This window comes from Oncorhynchus kisutch, linkage group LG18 (genome assembly GCF_002021735.2).
Source record: "Oncorhynchus kisutch isolate 150728-3 linkage group LG18, Okis_V2, whole genome shotgun sequence".
NCBI classification, from domain to species: Eukaryota; Metazoa; Chordata; class Actinopteri; order Salmoniformes; family Salmonidae; genus Oncorhynchus; species Oncorhynchus kisutch.
This window is the reverse complement of record NC_034191.2, coordinates 29261853-29280613: the sequence shown is the minus strand read 5'-3', so window position 1 is coordinate 29280613 and position 18761 is coordinate 29261853. Positions and strand designations below refer to the sequence as shown.

At 43.5% G+C, this 18761-nt stretch overlaps 1 pseudogene; it reads left to right on the top strand.

Annotated features, from left to right (window-relative positions):
* Positions 1-1539: 1539 nt before the first annotated feature.
* Positions 1540-18717, top strand: LOC109875548 (probable ATP-dependent RNA helicase DHX40; annotated as a pseudogene).
* Positions 18718-18761: the final 44 nt, after the last annotated feature.

Genomic DNA, 18761 nt, shown 5'->3' with positions numbered 1-18761 from the left:
CTCTTCCAGATCCGCCAGTCAACCAGACTCTTCCAGATCCGCCAGTCAGCCAGGAACTGCCAGAACCGCCAGCCAGCCAGGATCTGCCGGGTCCAACTACCTGCCTGAGCTGCCCCTCAGTCACGAGCTGCCCCTCAGTCACGAGCTGCCCCTCAGTCCAGTGGGGTTCTGGGTGAGGACTACTAGGCCATGGTCGGCGGCGAGGGTGAACTATCCTAGGACGCGAGGAAGAGGGACTAAGACATTGATAGAGTTGGGTCCCGCGCCGGAGCCGCCACCGTGGACAGACACCCACCCGGACCCTCCCTATTGTTTTGATGTGCGTCCGGGAGTCCGCACCTTAGGGGGGGGGGGGGGTTCTGTCACGCCCTGGTCGAAATGTATTGTGTTATCTTCATTTATTTGGTCAGGCCAGGGTGTGGCATGGGTTTTTGTATGTGGTGTGTTGGTATTGGGATTGTAGCTTAGTGGGGTGTTCTAGTTAAGTCTATGGCTGTCTGAAGTGGTTCTCAATCAGAGGCAGGTGTTTATCGTTGTCTCTGATTGGGAACCATATTTAGGCAGCCATATTCTTTGAGTGTTTCGTGGGTGATTGTCCTTAGTGTCCTGATGTCCTTGTTCTGTGTTAGTTTACACAAGTATAGGCTGTTTCGGTTTTCGTTACGTTCATTACGTTTATTGTTTTGTTGTGTTTGTGTTTAGTGTGTTTGTCATTAAACATGAATCGTAATCTACACGCCGCATTTTGGTCCGACTCTCTTTCACCTAAGGAAAACCGTTACAGGTTGATCTTAGTAAAATGTCTGCCTCTTTAATTTCCATGATTAGTCTTTACAATATTAATTTGTATGCATGTATTTTGTATACTTTTCTCTAGTCAACATTGTGTAGCACACAGGGATTCATATTGAAGGTGTGTTCATTACAACCTCTACTTTCTTGTCAAAAGACATGTCAACATGAGGATTAGAATAAAAAAATACTTTCAACCCAAGGTTCATCTACAGTACATATGCTTGTCTCACTCTTGATTTTCAACCCATCCAACAGACAGAGACCTTGTTACAGAGTGTGGTTTACCTTTGCATATCACTTGCAACTGAAGGCCCCCTTCAACAGGAAGCTACTGTGGTCTTCTGAGTAAGAAGACCATCTGTGCTACTGCTCAGAACTTTGTTCCATTGGCTGCAGCTACAAATAGTATTTGGGTGAATACAGTAAAATAAGCATTTATGAACATAAATTATCTATATGTGTCATGCACTAAAATAACCTGGTTAATGTGCATGAATATGCTTCATAGTTGTTAATCACAGAAAAAGGTGTCTACATGAACATAATCTAAGTACTTGTGATTGTTATAATGTGAATAACATATAAAAAAAACTAAGTACCCGTTTAAATGTAACACTATATTAAATGTTTTCAGATATGTATAAAATTAAATGGGAAGAATTGAAAGAGGCACAGCTGCTCAGACAGGAAGTGACCTAATCAATTCCTTCTGTGTCTGAACTTAGTTGCAGAGGTTTGCCATTTACCTTGCTCATGTAGTAGCTACTGAATGTATGTGCCTGATACTTTCACTTACATTTCTGATACCACTCACCACCATACATTAAAATACAGAAAATGTTCTTGGTCAAAACTGATGGCTGTTTTTTCTGGATGGTATTATGTTATACCTCTGTTGCTTCAATGGGTAAGTGCTTAAGATGATATAGATATAGCATTTTATGTAGAGATATGAGAGAAATGTATAGGAGAGTAGAAATTGAAGAGAAGCTTCCTGTCGTGAGTGTGTTGTGCATCAGGAAAATAATGGTGTAATTCTTTAAACCCTATATTTAGGTTATAATAGAAAAATGTATGTATGCTGCTGAGAATTGTATATCTTAACCATTACATTGCAACGTTTTGTATATGAGCCTGATAACCGTCCAAACCCATCACTCCTCCTTTAGGTAACAAACATTGCCATGACTCCTGTAACACATCCACCCTCCAGGCTCCACTGGGCTCTGCGGTGCTCTTGTCATGCAGCTTTGGGTCTACCTCTCTGGGCATCAGCCCTGGCCATGGATGGGTGGTGTGGAACCAGATCTCTGGTTCTGGTGCCGGCCTGGTCAACATCACATCCTCTGGGAAGGTTGTTGCCTCCTTCGGTTGTCTGCATATCATGTACAATACTAGCCTTCTTTTTTAGCTTTGAGACTTTAGCCTTTTAAAAGCATTTTTTACCTTATTTTTAATGTACAGCTTTGTAATTTCTGCATGTAATGAAAAGCGCTCTTCAAATAATATGTAAATAAAATACGAATGTATTATTATCAGGTGGACTTTCTGGACCCTAGGCAGGGCAGAGTGAAGGTTTTCCCCAATCAGGGAGGTCTGGGGAACTTCTCCATCAGCATCGATGCCCTTCAGGCCTCAGACCTGGGTTCCTACTGCTGTGAGCTACAGAGTAATGACCAGTGCCATCGAGTGGAAGTTGAGGAACTTGATCAAGGTAACACTATGCTAGTATCTACAGTAGTATATTGTTCCAGTGGCTCAGTTGGTTGGAGAATGGTGCTTGTAACAATACCTGAGTTGTAGGTTTGATTTTTCTTGTGACTTCAACCAAATATTTGTATCAAAAGAAAGTCAGTTTGTTACATTAGAACAATAATCTGTTATACTGTTGTATCCGAAAATCTAGGACCCTTTCAAGTCACCTGTAATGAGTCAAAATAATTGGTGTAGGCTTTATACTGTGTATGCAAACTGCAGAGATGCACTCTGTATACACAGCATGTGGTCGGTTTTTCCTTACACAATCACTTTATGTAAAGGCCAACATATTTCTGGTCTGGTTAGACAAAGCAGCCCTCTTGCTTAATGTTTCCTGTAAAGACATGTAAATAAAACCACCTCTTCCTCTCTTCAGACAGTAGAGATCTGCAAGTGTTGTTTTTCAGCGTTGGTGGTGTGGCCGTCCTCATAGTGCTCCTGATTGGCTGTTTTTGCTGGGTGAAATGGACAGGTGAGCACCTCCATGTTCCTCTTTCTGACTCCCTCAGTCTTACTTCAGTACTGGAATGATATTGATGAAGCAGCTAGCATGGTATACTGCACAGTATAGAGTATGCTATACTGAGTACATTGACAGTTATTCAGGCTAATTTGAATCTTCCTATGAGCATTACGCAGCATCCTTTCTTTCTGATGTAAATGTTATGATGCTGATTGGGCAACTTTGCAAGCTGCTTCCATGTGTCACATGAATTGACACTGGAGAGACGAAGCAGGTACGGGGAATCAAACATTTACTAAGGAACGGACATGGAAGGAGACAGGAACAGCGTCAGCACAAGGGTAATAAAGACAAAAACAATTAATGCATCAGAAGGGAACAGAGCAGGGGAACTGACAAATATAGGGGAGGTAATAAACAGGTGATGAGTGAGTCCAGGTGAATCCAATATCGCTGTTGCGTGTGACGAGGGAATGCAGGTGTGTGTAATTGATGATGGCAGGAGTGCGTGATGCAGGGCAGCCTGGCGCCCTTGAGCGCCAGGGGGGAAGAGCGGGAGCAGACGTGACACCATGTCAGTTATGTAGCTACATATCCTACTAAAAAGATGTACATTGCAGTGGAACATTTCAAAGTAGCCTAATATGTTTGTGAAATGTGATGTACTTGTACTTTCAATAAAGACATAACGCCTGAAAAAATTATAATCTTATAGCGGTGCCTTTTCTTGTTTTATTACCTCTATAGTATTTGAGCACCCTTTTCAAATCTGATTGAAACATGAAATTAATGTAGAATTCTGTATAATATGACAGGATCCAGTACACTTCCTGAGGACGTTGCGTGTAGTGATGATGTTGGGAGAGACGTGGCACAGAAGAGAGGTAAAAAACGTAAGCACACGTAGGCTACACACACACACACACACACACACACACACACACACACACACACACACACACACACACACACACACACACACACACACACACACACACACACACACAGTGTCTTTTAATGTCCATGTGGTTAAGTTTATGCCACATTACAACATCATTATATATTTACCAAAACAAGACCACAGTACAAAGTCATGGTGCATTTCCAGACTGATGCTCACATCTGTTTTTGTCTTACTTTAGGAGCCGGCAATGAGCGACCTATCTATGGTACGTTTATTATTTTAGATTTACCATTTTCATTGAATGGAATTTTAATGTTGTTGTTTTCTTTTCTACATGGACCTAGTTTGAACTGTTCTCTTCCCTCCTTTCAACAGAAAACAATGAGCACGATCCAACCAGAATGCAGCATGAACCGACCAGAATTCAGCAAAATCCAACCAGAATTCAGCAGGATCCAACCACAATTCAGTATGATCCAACCGGAATTCAGCATGAACCACCAAGAAACCAGCACGAACCACCAAGACACCAGCATGAACCAGCTAGATACCAAAATAAACCAGTGAGAGATTTGAGTGAGAAAAGAAGAGGGTTTCATAGAGGTGAGCTATACTTTATGTAACATACAGTCAACATTCTATAATCATTTTCCCTTGTTCAACGATACCAATATTTTCATCCTGCTTGGTATTCATGTTGCATTCAGAAGTAACTAAACTTAATGGACTTTCCTTCCCCAGAACTCATGAGCAGATTGCGCCAATCAAGTCTCGGACAGCATTACTATGGTAAAGTCAGAGCTTTTTAATGAGCAATTTACAGTATCAGCTTGCAGTGATCCTTTTATGAATTACATTGACTCGTCGTGAACTCTGACAGCAAACCAAGCAGAGATCAATGAGCAAGCCAGAGCTCAGATCGACAGCCAACAAAGAGCAAACGAGGCAGAGACCAACCAGGAGGGAAGATTCCAAATGGACAACCGCCAAAGAGGTGTCTTATGTTTTACAGTAATCTCTGATACAAATCAATATGCACGCTAGCATTTTGTTATCAATGTCTTGTCTCCTTCTCATTGCAGGAAGCTTTTGGAGAAAGAAACCCAAAGAGAGTAAGTTTTTTTTCCCCCTCACAACATACTGTATAATCATTATAACTTATCTTACATTGAGACCACTCCCTCTCTCTTGCACTCTCTCCCAGAATGTGAATATAAAAACCCTATCTACAACAAGAGTACAGACCAAATCAACAAATGATGGGGATGATGAGGATACTGGGTCTCAACACCTTGGTCTCCTTTTTGTTTGGGTTGTATTTTTTAAATAAAGTATTGTCTTGAAAGTGAAACAAATATGAAATAAAGTTAAATCATTTTTGCTTCAATGGTTTGAGATTCTTTCATGCACCAATGAATCATCCAATGGGAATCAGAAAGGATCTAATCAAGGACATTAACCCTAATGTCCCTCGGCTGTGTCACCCCACCAGTGGATGGTCACCCAGGCCCAATGTTTGCTGACCATCAGAGATAATTTGTTATTCGCGGAGTGAGAGGGATATAATCCATACTTTCAACCACACTTTAAATAGACATAAATGACACTGTGAGTGGTCATAATGGGTATATGTCTCTCTACATTCCTAAAGAGCAATTCACCCATTTTGCATTTAACATTTATGTCCAAGGTAAGTAACTTATGTATTCAATCCTGATCAATCAAATGGCAATATCATTGGTTATATATGTGTGGTTTTGGTTAATTGATAATGTCCTGTGTATTCCAATTCACACAGATGAAAATGGTGGACACTACAGGGCAATAGATATTGCTCTTCAGTGCCACTATCTCATGGGAGAGACAGACCGGTTCGTTGTCTTTTCTCTTCCCTATTATGGCTGTCTCGTCAAAAGACAAGTAGGCTAATTATTTCCGCTAATATTCAATCTCTTTCTTTTTTTGCTGTAGCACATAAAGGCTGACGTTAACCTCGCTTGTATTCTAATGTGCCTGGGAGATATTGCCAGCTTGACAGTGATCATCAAGGCTATGCTAGAAGAGGGCCAAGTTGAGATCACCAAGAGAGTGCCTCTCATCTGTAAAATGCCTCCCGAAAGGTAACAAAATCTTTGCCTTAATGTTATATAATACAAAAGTTGCATTGTGGAAAGAATGTATTCAGCAGCTTTATAGTGTGAGATTATATCAGTTAGCAGCAGTCTGTAAACATTCCCTTCAGAGGAAATTAGCAAGGTTGACAATCCACATTGAGAAGTTCTCCTGGGCACTGCGACAAGGACAAGGTTTCTCATCACCATCTTCCAGAATGCCACTTTCCCCCCTCTGAACCTGGACACAGTCCAGATCCCCTCCAGCCACAGCCAGAACTGCAAGTCCAAAACCAGGGCTGACCACTTTGTTACCTTTCGCTTTCCATTCACCTACTGTCGCGCTCAATCACAGGTGTGTACCATATTGATGGTCTATTTCTCTATCGGATCTCTTTCCCTATCAGGTCAAATTGATTATTTTCCTTGGGCCTACTTTCAGATTGATAAAAAATAATCAAATGGCCTATTCCACATCAGCGTAGGCTGATAATATTTTTGGTATCTCAGATTGTTCTTGCAATTCTCACAGAAAGTTAATTGGTAGGAAAATGTTTGACATTCCTTTTTACATTTGTATCACACAAACAATTTCTTAGAAAATCATGATGAAAGTGGCAACTTCAGGCCCTTTTTAGACCTTTACATGCCTCCTGTAAGACCCTATGATCTGTGAACCAACATTCTAGTGTCATCATACTCCTTATAGTGTACTCAAATGTAGAGTATGTCTAGACTCAATTTTTCACATTCATTTATTCAACATTTAAAATATGAATATCCTCTTGCAGGTACTTCCACTCTCACCGATGGGAACCGCCAGTGACTGTGTGCTCTTACATGTTTACTACCAAAACCAACAACTACAAGCCAATTGCAATTGTTCACAGATGATCAATCCCTATTGACTTATTTTCCAATGGTAAACCACTGGGTTCAGGACTTCTTGTTTCCATTGCCAGGTGTCCCTATAGGGGTGACAGCCACAGGACTGTGTTTCTGCCAGTGGTCCGCACTAAGGGAGTTAAGTATCCATCACATTACAATTGGTTTGTAGTCAGGCCATTCTCCTTTGTGAAATTCCATGAGTTTACAAATTCTGAGTGTCTGTTAACTCATATACAACTCAAATTGCATTGTGTGAAAATTATTAGATACTTTTCAGTAACTGGGTGGTATTCATCACCACTTTCTGGGCACAGAGGCTTGAATGCTCCTGTTTACAGTGAAAATAATGAACTTATTGTAGACACTTATGTCAGCCAATTAATAACACTATCCCCCAGGTATACTTTCATTATGATACAGAAGTCTGCAAAGGAACCGGCTGCTCAATGCCCTGTAACAGAATCATTTATCATAATAATCGAATCTGTTCATTTACTGTAATAAAAGACTGACAAAATTGGCTCATTGTAGCAATCGAACCCTTGTGTGTTAATGCAATTGTACGTTTTGTCATGAATTATAGCATATTATTCCATTTAATAGTCGAAAATTGTGCATAAAGGCAATACTTCTGCAGGGACTTTTCAGACATGGGGAGCCGCTTACAGTAAACGTCAGGGTATTTGCCCAAGACAGGGACCAATGAAAACGTAGAAAGCGTTGTATCCGGAAGTCGCTGTGTTTCATCGTTTGCCGACAGAAGCGTGTGTAACTTGGAATCTTTACGACCTAAAAGTTAGAATATTGTGGAGGAGAGTCAGACCTACAACTCTATATAAGTAAGCAGTTATGTGTTTACTCTTTGTTAGTGTATATGTGTAATAAAAGTTATTGGAACCAGCTATTGTCATCATTCCCTTTCGCATAGTTAAACAACAATAGAGTCCATCATGTCGAAAAGGACAGAGTGGGATACCAAGGGAGATTCAGACGAATCAAAGAACCTGCCGATCTATCAACATAAGGCCAAACTTCAACAGGCTGTCAAAGACAATCCATTCTTGGTTGTCACTGGCGAGACTGGCAGAGGGAAAACGACTCAACGTCCCCATGGGACCTGTGTACGGAATTCAAAATTGACCCAAACCTCTATTCCCTTTATTATAGCATTTGTCTATGTGATGCCCTTATAGAGAGGTCTGAAAGTTTTAGATAGGTGTAAACTTGTATTAATTATGTAGGATTTTGGAGTAATAGCAAGATTGGCATCACTCAGACTCAGCCCATCACTGTAGCCCAGAGGGTATCACAGGAGATGCACTTTAGTTGGGGTAGAGAGGTTGGATATCAAGTGTGCTTCGATGACTGCACGACACAGGTGAAAGAGCTCCAAGACACCTGCCTACTGGATCAGTGTTTCCCAACGCTGGTCTTCGAGTCACCCAACAGTACACATTTTCATTGTAGTCCTGGACAAACACCTCATTCAACTTATTGAGGGCTTGATGATTATTTGACAAGTTGAATCAGGTGTGCCTGTCCAGGGATACAATAAAATGTTTTACTGTTAGGGGTACTCGAGGACCAGGGTTGGGAAACACTGTACTAGACTGCTCAGAGTGATACTTCACATAAATGATTGGATACGCTTATGTGTTAGGCATCTTGAAAGTGTTCTATAGGTCTACGTATTGTCGCTGAAATGTGAAGGGAATTAGAGTGTTGTGTATATCAGCAAATGTGTGTCTCTGAAAGGAGATGTGTGTGTTGTCAGGACACGTTGGTAAAGTACATGACAGACGGCTGTCTGCTGAGAGAGATCCTGGCAGACCCTGTTCTGTCTCAGTATAGTGTAGTCATTTTGGATGAAGCCCATGAGAGGAGCCTAAACAGGGTCAGTAATAAAGGCAACTACTTCAAAACAGTAATCTGGTTATATCCCCAACTCCATCCCTCAGTTGTATAACCAAAGCAAGTGGTGGGGCTTCTGTTTTGCTGATAAACAAATCCCAGATTGTAAACAGTTGTGTAATATGTGTTTTACTTTAGGACATTTTGTTGGGTCTGTTGAAGCCGACCCTCTCCAGTCCAGATAAGGCCTCTTAAGGGTTGCTCTGTCCCCCTGAAGGTGGTGGTAATGTCAGCCACCCTGGAGACAGACAAGCTCTCTGTGTTCCTGGGAGGCTGTCTTGTCTTCACTATCCCTGGAAGAACCTTCCCTGTCAACCCCAAGTTTGGCTGATCCACAAAGCTCTGTTTACGTTAAAGAGGTAGGGAGTGAGCTTGCTTTTACTGACATAGGCCAACTGTTAGCATGATGTATGATAATGAATAAATTCAGTGATTGTACCACCCCAGGATTTAGCTCATTTAAAATCAGCTAGTGATGTGCAGGTTGGCTCATAACCCACAGTACCGGTTGATATCCGCAGAGCGGATGGGTTTAGGTTCATGAAATATTGTGTGGCTGAAGGGCAGATGGGTTGAATAAAGAGAAACAATACCTTAAAAAATCCATGAATGTATAATTATTGTGCAATTTATATAGTCTACATTTAGCCTAAATTGCCTACACAGCCAATCACCAAATAATGCTTTTGCGAACTGGCAGAAAAGGTTTGGACACACCTACTAATTCAATAGTTTTTCTTTATTTTTACTATTTTCTACATTCATAGAATAATAGTGAATACATCAAAACTATGAAATAACACATATGGAATCATGTAGTAACCAATAAACTGATAAACAAATCAAAGTATATTTTATATTTGAGATTCTTAGTAACCACCCTTTGCCTTGATGACAGCTTTGTACGCTTGGCATTCTCTCAACCAGCTTCATGAGGTGGTCACCTGGAATGCATTTCAATTAACAGGTCTGCCTTGTAAAAAGTAAATTTGTGGAATTTCTTTCCTTCTTAATGCATTTGAGCCAATCAGTTGTGTTGTGACAAGATAGGCTTGGTAAACAGAAGACAGCCCTATTTGGTAAAAGACCAAGCCCATATTATGGCAAGCTCAAATAAGAAAACAGAAACAACAGTCATCATTACTTTAAGACATGAAGGTCAGTCATTCCGAAAAATTACGAGAACTTTGAAAGTTTCTTCAAGTGCAGTCGCAAAGACCAGCAAGTGCTACGATGAAACTGGCTCTCATGAGGACCGCCACAGGAAAGGAAGACCCAGAGTTACCTCTGCTGCAGAGGATAAGCTCATCAGAGTTACCAGCCTAAGAAATCGGCAATTAACTGCACCTCAGATTACAACCCAAATAAATGCTTCATAGAGTTCAAGTAGCAGACACATCTCAACATCAACTGTTCAGAGGAGACTGCATGAATCAGGCCTTTGCGTTTGAATTGCTGCAAAGAAACCACTACTAAAGGACACCAATAATAAGAAGAGACTTGCTTGGGAAAAGAAACACAAGCAATAGACATTAGACCAGTGGAAATCTGTCCTTTGGTCTGATGAGTCCAAATGTGAGATTTTTGGTTCCAACTGCCGTGTCTTTGTCAGACGCCGAGTAGGTGAGCGGATGATAATCGCATGTGTGGTTCTCACCGTGAAGCATGGAGGAGGAGGTGTGATGGAGTGGGGGTACTTTGCTGATGACACTATGATTTATTTAGAATTCAAGGCACACTTAACCAGCATGGCTACCACAGAATTCTGCAGCGATACGCCATCCCATCTGGTTTGCGCTTAGTGGGACTATCATTTGTTTTTCAACAGGACAATGACCCATCACACCTCCAGGCTGTGTAAGGGCTATTTGGCCAAGAAGGAGAGTGATGGAGTGCTGCATCAGATGACCTGGCCTCCACAATCACCCGACCTCAACTCAATTGAGATGGTTTGGGATGAGTTGGACCGCAGAGCGAAGGAAAGCAGCCAACATGTAAGGGCATATGCTGGTGACAGGGAAGTCAGGCGAAGGAGATCGAACTTGGTATAAAACGGAACAGTTAAGTACTCAAAAACTCAAAAAACAAAATATACAAAATAATAAAAGTGGGTACAAAACCCGTCGCACACCAGAACATATCTTGCACAAAGCTTACAAACAAACAGTCACCGACAAGGACAATGAGGGGAAACAGAGGGTTAAATACACAACATGTAATGAATGGGATTGGAAACAGGTGTGATACAAGACAAGACGAAACCAAAGGAAAATGAAAAGAGGATCAACGATGGCTAGAAGGTCTGCGACTTCGAACATCGAATTCCGCCCGAACAAGGAGAGGGACCAACTTCGGCGGACGTCTGTAACGGCGTTCTTCGTTTGTCGAAAGAGAGTCGGACCGAAATGCAGCGTGGTGGTTACTCATGTCTTTAATGAAAAAAATGACGATACATGAAATAACTTAATAAATACAAAAAACAACAAACGGAACGTGAAACCTAATACAGCCTATCTGGTGAACACTACACAGAGACAGGAACAATCACCCACGAAATACAAAGTGAAACTCAGGCTACCTAAATACGGTTCCCAATCAGAGGCAACGAGAATCACCTGACTGCTGATTGAGAACCGCCTCAGGCAGCCAAGCCTATACAACACCCCTAATCAGCCGCGATCCCAAATACTACAAACCCCAATACGAATTACAACAACATAAACCCCTGTCACACCCTGGCCTGACCAAATATATAACGAAAACACAAAACACTAAGACCAAGGCGTGACAGAACCCCCCCCCCCCCCCAAGGTGCGGACTCCCGGACGCACCTCAAAACCAAAGGGAGGGTCCGGGTGGGCGTCTGTCATTGGTGGCGGCTCCGGCTCGGGACGTGGACCCCACTTCATTAATGTCCTAGTTCCTCCCCTTCGCGTCCTGGGATAATCCACCCTCGCCGCCGACCATGGCCTAATAGTCCTCACCCAGAACCCCACAGAACTGAGGAGCAGCTCGTGACTGAGGGGCATCTCGTGACTGAGGGGCAGCTCGGGACTGAGGGGCAGCTCGGGACTGAGGGGCAGCTCAGGACTGAGGGGCAGCTCGGGACTGAGGGGCAGCTCGGGACTGAGGGGCAGCTCGGGACTGAGGGGCAGCTCGGAACTGAGGGGCAGCCCGGAACTGAGGGGCAGCCCGGAACAGAGGGGAAGCCCAGTACTGAGAGGAAGCCCAGTACTGAGATGAAGCTCAGGTAGGTAGTAGGCTCCGGTAGATCCAGGCTGGCTGGCGGATCTGGAAGATTCAGGTTGACTAGCAGATCTGGAAGATTCTGGTTGACTAGCAGATCTGGAAGATTCTGGTTGACAGGCTGATCTGGAAGAATCTGGTTGACTGGCAGATCTAGAAGATCATGGCTGACTGGCGGATCTAGCTGCTCTATGCAGACTGACAGCTCTGACTGCTCCATGCAGGCTGACAGCTCCTTGCAGACTGGCAGCTCTGGCTGCTTCATGCAGACTGACAGCTCTGACTGCTCCATGCAGGCTGACAGCACCCTGCAGACTGGCAGCTCCTTGCAGACTGACAGCTCCTTGCAGACTGACAGCTCCCTGCAGACTGGCAGCTCCTTGCAGACTGACAGCTCTGACTGCTCCATGCAGGCTGACAGCTCCTTGCAGACTGACAGCTCCTTGCAGACTGGCAGCTCCTTGCAGACTGACAGCTCTGGCTGCTTCATGCAGACTGACAGCTCTAACTGCTCCATGCAGGCTGACAGCACCCTGCAGACTGGCAGCTCAGGCTGCTTCAAACAGGCAGGAGGCTCCGGCAGCGCTGTAGAGAAGAAAGGCTCTGATAGCGCTGAACAGGCGGGAGACTCCGACAGCGCAGGAGAGGCGGAAAACGCTGGCTGCGCTGAACAGACAGGAGACTCCGGTAGCGCAGGAGAGGAGAAAGGCTCTGGCTGCGCTAAACAGGCGGGAGACTCCGACAGCGCAGGAGGGAAGGAAGGCTCTGGCTGTGCTGAACAGGCGAGGCGCACAGAAGGCCTGGTGCGTGGTGCTGGAACTGGTGCTACAGGATCGAGGACACGCACAGGAAGCCTGGTGCGGGGAGCTGCTACCAGAGGACTGGTGTGTGGAGGTGGCTCTGGATAGACCGGACCGTGCAGGCGCACTGGAGCTCTGGAGCACCGAGCCTGCCCAAGCTTACCTGGCTCAATGCCCACTCTAGCACGGCCAATACGAAGGGCTGGTATGAACCGTACCGGGCTATGCACCCGCACTGGAGACACCTTGCGCTCACTAGCATAACACGGTGCCTGCCCGGTCTCTTTAGCCCACCGGAAAGCACAGGGAGTTTGCGCAGGTCTCCTACCTGGCATAGCCATACTCCCTGTAAGCCCCCCCCCAATAATTTTTTGGGGTTGCTTCTCGGGCTTCCTTGCCAACCGTGTTCCCTCGTATCGTCGGCTCCTATCTCCTGCTGCCTTTGCTTCCTCCTTGGGGCGGCGATATTCACCAGGCTGAGCCCAGGGTCCTCTTCCGTCTAATATCATCTCCCAAGACCAGAAGTCCTTATATCGCTGCTCCTCACGATTAACAGGGAGAGTTAGCTCAGGTCTGACTCCTGACTCTGCCACTCTCTCCCTGAGCCCCCCCCCAATACATTTTTGGGGCTGCTTTTCGGGTTTCCTTGCCAACCGTGTTCCCTCGTATCGTCGGCTTTTATCTCCGGCTGCCTCTGCTCTCCTCAGTGCCTCCACCTGTTCCCATGGGAGGCGATCTCTTCCAGCCAGTATCTCCTCCCAAGTGTAACAACCTTTGCCATCCAATACGTCTTCCCATGTCCATTCCTCCTTTCGCTTTTCCTGTGGTCGCTGCCTGTAACCACGCCGCTCGGTCCGTGTGTGGTGGGTGATTCTGTAACGGCGTTCTTCGTTTGTCGAAAGAGAGTCGGACCGAAATGCAGCGTGGTGGTTACTCATGTCTTTAATGAAAAAAATGACGATACATGAAATAACTTAATAAATACAAAAAACAACAAACGGAACGTGGAACCTAATACAGCCTATCTGGTGAAACTACACAGAGACAGGAACAATCACCCACGAAATACAAAGTGAAACTCAGGCTACCTAAATACGGTTCCCAATCAGAGGCAACGAGAATCACCTGACTGCTGATTGAGAACCGCCTCAGGCAGCCAAGCCTATACAACACCCCTAATCAGCCGCGATCCCAAATACTACAAATCCCAATACGAATTACAACAACATAAACCCCTGTCACACCCTGGCCTGACCAAATATATAACAAAAACACAAAACACTAAGACCAAGGCGTGACAACGTCGTGACAAAACAAGTGCTCAGCATATGCGGGAACTCCTTCAAGACTGTTGGAAAAGCATTCCAGGTGAAGCTGGTTGAGAGAATGTCAAGAGTGTACAAAGCTGTCATCAAAGTAAAGAGTTGCTACTTTGATGAATCTCATATGAAATATATTTAGATTTGTTTAACACTTTTTTGGTTACTACATGATTCCATATATAGTTTTGATATCTTCAGTATTATTCTACAATGTAGAAAATAGTAAAAAAATTAAGAAAACCCCTTGAATGAGTAGGTGTGTCCAAACTTTTGATTGGTATGGTATATTGTCTCTACTGTATGTATGGGGAAAAAATATGGGGGAAACTTTGAGTATGAACAAAACCTCTTGTCTGTGACAGGTTATCAAGGTGGAATTGGATGTGCACACAAGTGAGATGGCTGGAGATATCCTTGTGTTTCTAACAGGTAAACCTAATGATAATCTCCAGAATATTAATGTAATGATTACAGGTTCTATTTTGTTTATAACAGGGCAGTCTGATATTGAGAAGGCCTGTGACATGTTGTATGCGAAGGCTTAATTCATAGACTACCGTTACGATTTGCAGGACCGTAAAGTGGAAGGGCTGCTGATCCTGCCCCTGTACAGATCTATGCTCACTGGTAAGATTTCCGGCACTGTCTGAGTACCCCTCACTGTGACATTCACGTATAGAAAAACAGATGGAGTTCCCTTTTACACACAAGTGGACACAGTTTAGCATGTCATTTGCTTGCTAAATCAAAATAATAAAGTCATGACATGACTGCATAGAGCTGTTTTTATCCATCACAAAATGCAAGGCCTCAAATTTCATGACTGTAATTTGCTCACTGCAGGTATATTGTTGACAGTGAGTTAGTGAAGCAACTCAACCATAACTCAAGGGTTATGGACATACTCGAAGTGGTTCTGATTTCAAAGTAAGTCCCGGAAGTCCCTGTTTGTCTGCTTCCTTTCGTTTTGTGCCTAATGAACAGAACTGTGATGTTGTAGGAGCGAGGACCTGCAGAGAGCAGGCCGAGCAGGGAGAACCTCCGCCGGGACTTACTACAGTCAGAAGTTCTGGGATAGGTGCATGCAAGAGTACACCGTTCCAGAGATCCAGAGGACCAGTCTCACCGCTGTTATCCTCACACTCAAGTGCCTGGAAGTTCATGATGTCATCAGGTAGGTACAACTCCACTTCCTCAAGTGCTCAGAGAAACCAGTGTCCGTTTTTCAAGACTGTGATAATACAATACAATCCAACAAGTCATTTGAGGCCATGGTTGCTTGGTCTGTCCCTCTTAAGGTTCCTTTACCTGGACCATCCAGAGGAGAGGTTCATCCTAGAAGCATTGAAATGGCTTTACCAATGTGACGCCATCGACAGGTGAGAGATATAGACATACTGTATATTCTATATATATCTGTCATTGCTTGTACAAATCTCCACCAGATACATCTACAACCACATAGGGATACAACTGCTGTTTTCACCATCAAGAACAGAGGGAACCTACTACATACAGTATTGGCAGTTCTTCATGACTATCACGACTCAATCTTTTGAATAGCTCTTGTTATCTCTTATTAATATCCCCCTCCCCTGTGTGGTGTCTGTAGGAGAGATAAAGTGACCCAGCTGGGTGAGCTGATGGTCGAATTCCCCCTGCCCCCAGGGCTGACCCGGGCCCTGCTCCAGGCTGTCTCCCTAGGCTTTGAGGAACCTCCTGCTGCCTGTAGCCACCATGCTGTCTGTGGAGAACATTTTCATCAGACCAGGTGGACAATAACGGCATGAGGCCTCGGTTTAGCCAATGAAGATGTGGTTATGTCAGAAATACACATGTATACATCATGGCCTTTACCGATTTATTCCATTGGATTTCAGTCAGACATAATCCCAAGTCATAGTTCTAATCTAAATGTTTGGCATTTCTCTCTCTGCAGGCCATCCAGAGAAGCAGAAGGAGGCAGATCAGAAGCACAGGCAGTTGGGAGTGCAGACGGGCAGCTGTAAGGACTTCACCATGTGGCTCAGTGTGTTTGAGAAGGACAAGGCCAGGTATACAAATATAACTCCTCTTGGTGTATTTAATAAGCTACATTAAATTCACTGCATTCATATTCATGAGTCTCCATCTAACGTGAGCTTGTTTTGCTGCCTACTTGTTGTGATGCCCCGTCAGCGTGATGTAAAGACAACTATATACACCGGAGGGCGCTAAAGTCAGCCTTCAGCGAGGAGACCCAGCTCAGAGAGTTCCTCCTACGAATACAACAGGTCAGTTTGTTGTTTGTTTATTTACTTATCTTATTCGTTTTTGTGTAGCTAAAACTATGATGTGAAGCTCTGAGCATGTATGTACAGATTTATAACCAGGGTATGTCCGTTGTTTCTAGAAGAGAGATTTCCCTATGGAGAAGTTTGATGGTAATAAGAGTGAGCTGTTCAGGAGATGCCTATGCACTGGTTACTTCACCAGGGGCGCTCAGAGATACACATGGCAAGAAGGTACGGCTTTTATCCCAGCAATGTTAAAAAGTCAAGAAAGATAACTGAAATGTTGTGGTTTTCTCTCAGGTCAGTTGGAAAGGTGTTTTGGACAATTTATGGGCACGGGTCCATGGTTCACATTCATCCATCATCAACGGTAAAGACTTCCAGGACTATATTCTGATCACTTCAGAACAATCCATTAAATCCCCAGAATGCATATTACACATCAATCCCCATCTCTCCTGCACGTTAACCTGACTCCCCCTCCCCTGTAGCTCTTTGACCAGGAGGACCAGCTGGACTGGTGATCTTCCATGATTCCTGTGCTCCATGAGGTGGATGTGTATGAGCTGAGCAGCGTGGCCAGAGAGGAGGTGGCCAAGTGGGAGACCAAGGAAGCAGCTAAAAGGCAAACAGGTGTTTGATGGGCTCTGGTGATCAAATCAACATCTAATCAAATCCAATTTTATTTGTCACATACACATGGTTAGCAGATGTTAATGTGAGTGTAGAGAAATGCTTGTGCTTCTAGTTCCAACAATCCAGCAATAACCAACGAGTAATCTAACCTAACAATTTCACAACAGCTACCTTATACACACAAGTGTAAAGGGATGAAAAATATGTACATAAAGATATATGAATGAGTGATGGTACAGAACGGCATAGGCAAGATGCAGTAGATAGTATCGAGTACAGTATATACATATGAGATGAGTAATGTAGGGTATGTAAACATTATATTAAGTGGCATTGTTTAAAGTGGCTAGTGATAAATGTATTACATAAAGATGGCAAGATGCAGTAGATGGTATAGGGTACAGTATATACATATGAGATGAGTAATGTAGGGTATCTAAACATTATATTAAGTGGCATTGTTTAAAGTGGCTAGTGATACATTTTTTACATCCATTGTTCCATTTATTAAAGTGGCTGGAGTTGAGTCAATATGTTGGCAGCAGCCACTCAATGTTAGTGGTGTCTGTTTAACAGTCTGATGGCCTTGTTTCTGTAGCTGCTCCTTTATTATATACAGTACAGGTCTCATAAAAACGTCTAATGGGGGCAAAGGTTTTTGAAATGGAAAACGTAATTGAGTATTCCTATTGGACAAGATAAGTTACTGTAGTGCCTTTTCTGATCAAGCCAGGCCCCAAGGTGATTTATATGCTTTGTATGCTTGTTTTGTTCTTCTAATAGTCATTATGTGTGTTTGGTTTATTCCAGAGGGGTCTGCTGAAGACGCATTCAAGAAACTGGAGAAACGGAACGATGAAAGCTCAGTGAACGATGCCCGTTCTCGCTACCTACAGAGAAAACAGGAGCGGCAACAAGGCAAAGCACACTTATCCTCAGGACACTTATCCTCAGGACACTTATCTTCAGGACACTTATCCTCGGGGGAAGAAGGACTCCGTTATTGGACTGACCAGGACAGAAGAATCTCCACTCAGGGGTTAAAAGTCTGACCGCCATAATAAACTGCACAGGCGATGTTCAAAACAATGTTTTACAACACAGGAGTCTGAGAGTTGAGGGTCAAACATTGTCCTTTGTAGCTCAGTTTGTAAAGCATGGTGCTTGTAATGCTAGGGTAATGGGTTCACTTCCTGGGACCACCCATGTGGAAAATGTATGTATGTATGACTGTAAGTCACTTTGGATAAAAGTGTCTGCTAAATATTATATTTAAATATACATTAATAATGGACTAGGTGGAGATAATGAATCCTAGTCATATCAAATGTCTAGTACTGAAGATGTTTTATGCTATGTTATCTTTTAGTGGTATATTTATTTTTTAGTTTCATACAGATCAACGTTTTTGTCATGAGAGTACATTTTGCCAGTGGAGGTCCCCATTCTCTTCTGGTCCTGGGACACTTACAGAATTACATACAGTTTGTCAATATGTCACCCAACAGTGTTGTCAAATCAGCACATTAGAAAACAGGAGAACAATCACAGGCACTTTATTTTGTACATCGCTGCCTTTTATAAAATAAAGGTTAATTTCGTAACTGCCATTGCTCCGTGATTTTATAAAACGTATTTTTGTGTCCTCCATTGG